This window comes from Curcuma longa, chromosome 1, assembly GCF_044706935.1.
Source record: "Curcuma longa cultivar G26 ecotype Majalengka, Jawa Barat chromosome 1, ITB_CL_G26_1.1, whole genome shotgun sequence".
NCBI lineage: Eukaryota > Viridiplantae > Streptophyta > Magnoliopsida > Zingiberales > Zingiberaceae > Curcuma > Curcuma longa.
This window is the reverse complement of record NC_133861.1, coordinates 24850205-24857294: the sequence shown is the minus strand read 5'-3', so window position 1 is coordinate 24857294 and position 7090 is coordinate 24850205.

Genomic DNA, 7090 nt, shown 5'->3' with positions numbered 1-7090 from the left:
ATTTACACTGACTCGTAAATTGAACAACACCTCTGTTATTATACTTATGCACTCTTAATCCCGATGTAATAAATGGGCACCTATAGTTAGTAATTATTGCTTTGATTTACCAAAAAGTGAGATCATTCCGTCAGATCAAATATTCATGGTAAGTTGGTGATGTTACTATCTATACGATGTGTCATTAATTATAGAAGGAATCCGTGTCCCAGTAGGGCTGATGATGTCCCCTTGAAGAGCTCATAAGGATTGTCAAGTCAAATCTTGCAAGTGGACTTAGTCTGACTGACAATAAGGATGAGTGGTACTATTCAAGGTCTTAGATGTCGATTGTTGAGTTGTCAGTGAACTCAGATAATTGACGGACATATGATATCTTAAACACGGGGAGCAATGCATAAAATAATAAGAAGGAACCCATAACGTAATTTGGGGATTGGATTGGTAGTGCAATAATAATTCTCTAGTGGAATGGATCGTTATTGATGGATGTAGGTGTGTATTCGGGGTTGAATACGGGATCCGAAACTCATCAAAAGGCCAGATCCAATATCTCCTCGAGGTCCCCACTGTAGCCTAAAGACATCTTCAAAAGGATGCAATCAAACGGATGAGATTAGTTCTCAGCCGTCGGATGAGATTTAATCTCAACTGTTGGATGAGATTAGTTCTCGACCGTAGGATGAGTTAATGGATGAGATCAGCTTGTATCCATGGGATTAGATCAAGTTGCATCCATTGGATCGAAATAAATAAAGAAGGTTGAAAGAGAATAGATTATAACCATTGGATGAGATTAAGTCGCGTCCGATGGACGAGATCTCTTCGGTTCGGTTTTAATTCTCTTTGGAAGAAAGAACCGGTTCACGAGGTGAACCAAGTATGGTTCAATGAACCACACGCCCAAGGGAATAAATCAGGGCCATTGGATCGAAGAGATTAAGTTATATTAAAGAAGATTATATCGTAACCGTTAGATGAGATTAAGTTGCATCCGACGGATGAGATCTCTTCGGTTCGGTTTTATTTTCTTTTTTAATATAAACTTGGTTCACGGATTGAACCAAGCCTATCCATATGGCCGGCCACTTAAAGATAAGGTTGGAATTATTTTTTTAAAATAATTCTGAAAAGGTCTAACGGCTGCAAACCAAGCAAGTCAATCTAAAGGCCCAAATTTGAGAGGTTTCTATAATTTAGAATTGGTTCGCGGAATCAATCAAAATTAAAGAAACAATTTGAATGGGCGGCCAAGACTTGGTTTGGGCGTGAGAGCTATAAAAGGAGAGGATGGGTGGGCGGCAATGAGATGAAGAAATAGAAGGGAGAAAGGATTCCGAGATCGAACTCTCTCCTCCTTCTCTTCTAGTTGCCGCCACCCTCTTCCCTTCTCTTCTTCTTCCTTTTCTTCTTCTTCCTTTGCTTCCCTTTCTTTTCTTTCTTGTGGTGGCCGAACCTCCTCCAAGGAGTTGTGGCCGGAACCAAGGTGGGAGACAAGAAGAGGTGAAGTTGCTGCGAGAAAAAGCAAGGCGATCCAAGGTATCATCATCCGGAAGTTGCAGTTCCTTTATTTCTGGAGGTCCGTTGCCCACACAACATCCAGGAAGAAGTTAGGAATATAGCGGAAGGCTCTGAGGTCATCTACAAGGTTCGGGTATGATTTATTTTCCGTAATTTATTTTCGTACTAGAACTAGTCATAAAATCGTAGCTAAGTAATTTAGGAATCGGCGATCCTGAAGGATCAATTGACTTAGTCTTTTGTAGACTTTGTCGATTGATCCTGACGGGATAAAATTTTTATCCTGCGGGGTTCTATGCTTCTCGGAGCGGATAGAATCCGGAACACGGGACGAAGATCCAGAATGCCAACACGAGCAACCGCTTAATACTGACCAACGTGGACTTAACTGTCTAGACCAACGAGCAGCGGGTCCAAAGTCAATTTCGACCTTAGTTGGTTCATGAAGGATCGAACCAGATTCATATTCCAGGGGAAGTTGCGTCCAAGATAGGTAATGAACTTGTTCACCCGGTAACGTATGGTGAGGGGTGTCGGTGACGTGGTGATGTCATTCCCTATGTGCCATTAATGATAACGCGCAGGGGATGTTCGAAGGGACAGAAGCGAGGTTTCTGAAGGGTGGCGATCCCTCTCGAAGGGTGTCCAAATCGGATGGATGGTTCTCAATCTGCTCCTGTGGCTGTCGCCCTTTTCGCCTTTCCGCTGAAGGATATATAGGAGAAGGGGGGACGTCCGCGGAAAGCGACTTGTACTTTGTCATCCTTTCTTCTTCTTAGTGGTGTCCATCGTCGAGAGCGGCCTACTCATGGACAGTGACACCAGCTAGACCGATTCGGACGAAGTGGGATCGACTACTCCGAGTCCTCTGCCGGAGATGGCAGCTTTGATCACGGAGCTTCGGCGGCGGACCCAAGCAGCGGGAGAGCGAGCCGAGCAAGCGGAGGTGACAGTGATCCAGGAGCGCCGTCGAGCGGCTGCGGCGGAGGAGCGCGCCAAGCGGGCAGAGGAGGTAGTGATCCAAGAGATGTTGGAGAATCAGCGGCTTCAAGGGATTATCCAGGACATGAAGCAGCGCAATGGCGCCCTTCTGGAGCACGTGGAAGGCTGCCTATCTGCGGCCCAGTACCACTTAGGGAAACTGTCCGAAGAGACCAGGGGGCGAAGCATGCACTCCAGGCTCTGGCCGAGGCCGAGGCCTCCGAGGATTAATAACGTGTTTTTCTTCCTCTTATGATGTATTTACTGTTGTAATGAATGTGCCCCTTTCTCTTTTAAGACTAAATTTTTGTTGAGCAATAATTCCGGTCGTCTTGTTTGATGCGGAAAAATGTCGGGGTCTTTGAACGGAGGTCGCTCAGGGGAGTTACAACTCACGGTTTCTGTGCCTCTACTGAATCAAACAGAGGATTTACTAGCAGTTTCTCCGAGGAAACTTGAAGGTAGTCGGAACAAATGGCTGCCCCGGACTGATTATTGGGTTCCTCTTTCGTGCTTACTGGGGGGAATTGGACTTGACTGACCAAGTCATTAGCGAATTAAGTCTAAGCTCCGTCAGAATAGAACCAGGCGCACGGGTATCTTACGATCTTAATTGTGTTCGCTGGGCCACGAATCACCTTTGAACTTTAGTGGGAAAGATGTAAAACGCGAGGCAAGTGATACAGCTGTCAGCGTGGTAACATGCGGCGGGTTGCTGATGACGTGGTGGCATTATTTACAAGGCATCATCAATGCCTACGTGCAGGGGGTAATCGAAGGGACAACAGCATGGTTAGTGAATCCTCATCGAAGTGCGTGTCGATCGGACGGCTATTTTTTGATCCTGCATTTCGCCGCCTTCTTCACTTCCCCACTGATGAATATAAATGAGGGGGAGCCAACCCGACAGAGTTCACTCTGCCTTTCTTTTCCTTTCGTCTTCGTGCTTAACCCAGCAATTGAGATCATAGGGAACGATGGCAACTGGACTGCTTCCAGTGACGCGGGATCCACCACCTATCCGGATCCCCAAGCGGCAGACTTGATCTCTGTGCTCCGCATGCGGGCAAGCATAGCAGAGGAGCGGGCCTGACGAGCGGAGGAGCTATTGGTACAGAAGGAGTTGGAGAACCAGCGACTCCGGGAGACCATCCGAGACATTATGCAACGCGATAGCGCCATGTGGGCGCAGGTGGGAGGATCTCTGTCTGAGGCTCTGGATGACTTAGAGAAGTCATCTCAAAGGGTGAAGGAAGCTCTACGCGCCACTCACATCTGGTCGGGAGAAGCGTCACCGCTCAAGAAATAATGTTTTTCTTTTTCTTTTTCCTGAACTGATGCCTGTACTAGATGTACTAGGCTTTCTGAACTGATGTCTGCACTAGATGTACTAAGCTTTCTGAACTGATGAATAAATTTACTGTCGCATGATTGAGTCTTGTTTAATGGGAACTATTTCTTGCTTGGCGGGCTTTGAAAGCCAAGGTCTGGTGTGCGGTTGAGAAAATCACTTAGACGGTGTTTGAACCGAACAGGGGATCCGGTAGCTTCATTCTTACTGAACTGAATGGAGCGTGTCTACGTGCTAAGCTTAGACGACGCAGGGGGTTTTTTCTCCGAGAGGACCGAAACGGCGCCTTGTTGCACTGACGAAGGGTGAGGTTAGGGGACCTAACCTCTGCATGGTGAGAGTCAGCTCGGTCGACCACCCTTCGCTCCGTAGCATCTTACTAGTAACTAATGAGAGTTGTGGACTTGGCTGGTCAGCTCATCTAGGGTGCCGAACACGAGTTAAGTCCGCATTGAATTGAGGACGTAAATAATCGTTTGATATGGATTAGTGTGATAAGACTGACCCACGTGGCTTTCATGATGACTTGCGTGCGAGGCCATGCTGCTACTGTCATTAAGGGAGATAGGTAGGCGTGATGATCGAAGTGACGTGAGGATCACCTTTTCTGATGAAACGGATCCTCCTCGGGGGAGACATTGGAAACTCTTCACCTTCTGTCTGCCTTTGTTTCATGGAATCAACACCACCTCAGTAGCAAGCTCTGACCCCTTATGTTCCTTGGCCGTGGTGTATAAATAGAGGCGAGGTGAACTTAGGGAGGGCATCTCGCTATTTCACTTAGTTGGTGATCGTGCAAAGGGCAGTTATCCAGGAAAGCAGCAAACATGGAGAGTGACGGCAGCGGTTTTGAGGCAGGATCTGCTACTCGTCCCAATCTTCTGGAGGAGACGAAGACACGCTTAAAAATGTCTCGTCGGCGGGCTAAGCTAGCGAAGGAGCGGGCGAGGCGTGCTGAAGAGGAGGTGGTCCACTTGAAGCTGGAAGTTCAACGGCTTCAAGCAGTCATCGAAGAGATGACGCAGCGGGGCAGCGACATAAGGGAGAACATGGAAGAATCCTTGTCTTCAGCGCACTTCCACTTGAAGAAGATGACCTGGGATGTGGAATGGGCGATGAAGGTTGTTCGGCTCATGTCGGGGGAGGATTCGTCCAGTAGCCAGTGATGTGTTTTCTTCTGAAGTACTTTATGATATAATGCATGTAATAAACCTCCTTTTTCATGAATGAATTTTGTAGAACTGTCTGTGGCACCCATAAACTATGCGTAGTGTAATTGGTAAACTGCACCTGTCGGTAAAGTTGAGCAAGTGCTCGAGCCATCCTTTTTACGTCGAGCCGAATAGGGCATCGGTTGGTGGCTTCTTCAAGTATACATATAAAAGAACGCTTGGAATAAGAGTCGATACGTGAGTTCCTAATCTAAACGGGCCCTCCGTCCGAGTGGGTGTATTCGACTCGGAGCTGAAAAGGCGAGAGGCTAAGGTTGCAGTCGTAGATCCGAATGAAAGGAATCGATTCGGTGTACTACTACTGGCTGACTGTGTTTCTAGCCTTGTCGAGTAGACTGTAGACTTTATGGATTAGTCCTATATGGGCGTGTAATGTAAGTCAGACCTGAGCTCGGCCGGTGCAGGGGCTACCCATTTGCTATTGATTGGGGTGATGAAAAGATGACCCACGTGGCCCCCATTATGACAACTGTGTATGGTCCTGCTACTTCTGTCACCATACGTGAAGTGTGAGTATTGTTTCCAAGGTACCATTAAGGAGAGCGGGCGGGCGTGATGTCCGATGGGACAGATCGCCCGTTATTCTGATGCCTCGAATCCGCTTGGCAAAAGGAGTCCATCCAACGGTTGTACGAGGCTCCTGCCTAGTTTCCACCGCCTGATCGGATGACGACAGTCGGCTAGGGCACAGGATATATACAAGGACAGCAGCAGCCGCAGAGCAGTTGTGCATTTTGCCTTGTCCTCTTCTTCAACCTCATCCCTTTCATCTCATTTTGCAGCTTCTGGCGTACCCTTTGCCCTAGTTTCCTTGCTTCCCATAAGTTCTCTTTTCTACTTCATCCTCTTACTCGTCCGATGGCATCAGAAGGTACGAGTCGTTGGTACGAATCAAAGCACTCCAACCTTCTTCAATCGAGCATTGCCCATATGAGAATGGTGTATGCTATTCCGGCGGAGCTTAGGATTAGGCTTCCCGAACCAAACCAGCAACCTCATCGGCCCCCACCCAACTGCATGGCCGTCTTTCAAGGTCAACTTGAAGGTGACCTTCGATTTTTGGTCCCTGATTTCTTCCGGGCCGTGTCCTCCTATTTTCATATCCCTCTCAATCAGTTGGCTCCGAATTCTTTCCGCCTTCTGTGCGGCGAACCTCTAGTCTTTTGCCTTTACGGCATTCCTCTTCGTCCTTCTATCTTCCACCTATTCTTTTATCCGAAGATGAAGGAGAAGGGTGTTTTCTATTTCTCCGCCAAATCGGGGGTTAAGTTCCTGTGTAATTACCCAACTTCTCATAGGGGTTGGAAAGATAGATTTTTCTTTCTTCAGTTTCCGAATCCGCTTCCTTCTTCTGCCTGGTGGATACAAGAGCTCCCCCTCGCTCCGGTCTTGCGGATTCGCAAGACGGATCCAAAGTACGTGATGGTTGATGAGGCTTTGAGAGGGCTACAGTTTGATGCGACTAAGCTCGCATCCGAGGAAGGCTTGCTGTACCTCGGCGGCTTGAGTCCGATCGCGGCACAGCTACGGCGGCCCCTCGGTAAGAATTGAGTGTCTATTCCGTTGTGAATGCTAATTGATTGTTTTTATTTTGCGCGTAGTTGACGCTTGGATGGATGCTTCCATGAACAAGTATCTAAAAATGGACTCGGCGGTTCTAAGCGCTTTTGCCTTCCCAGGAGCTCCGGCCGCGGCTCCGGACGCGGAGGTTCAGACATCAGCGGGGACTGAGGCTACAGTGCCTGACGATGTGGCATCCGAAGCAGCGGCGCCTGATGCGGTGGCGTCTGATACGGAAGGGCCAGTCTGCATGGCTATCGTGCCTTGGGTGCCTGCAGAGGAAGGTTCTGCCTCCCCTGCCCGAGCCGAGTCGAGGGTCGGACGCGGGCGAGTTGAAAAAGAACGCCCCTCTAAGCCTCCCAAGTCTCGCCAGAAGCGTCTTCCCTCCTCTGGGAAGGCGGAGAAAGCGGTGAAGCGTGCGAGGCAGGCGGACGCCTCGGGGGCT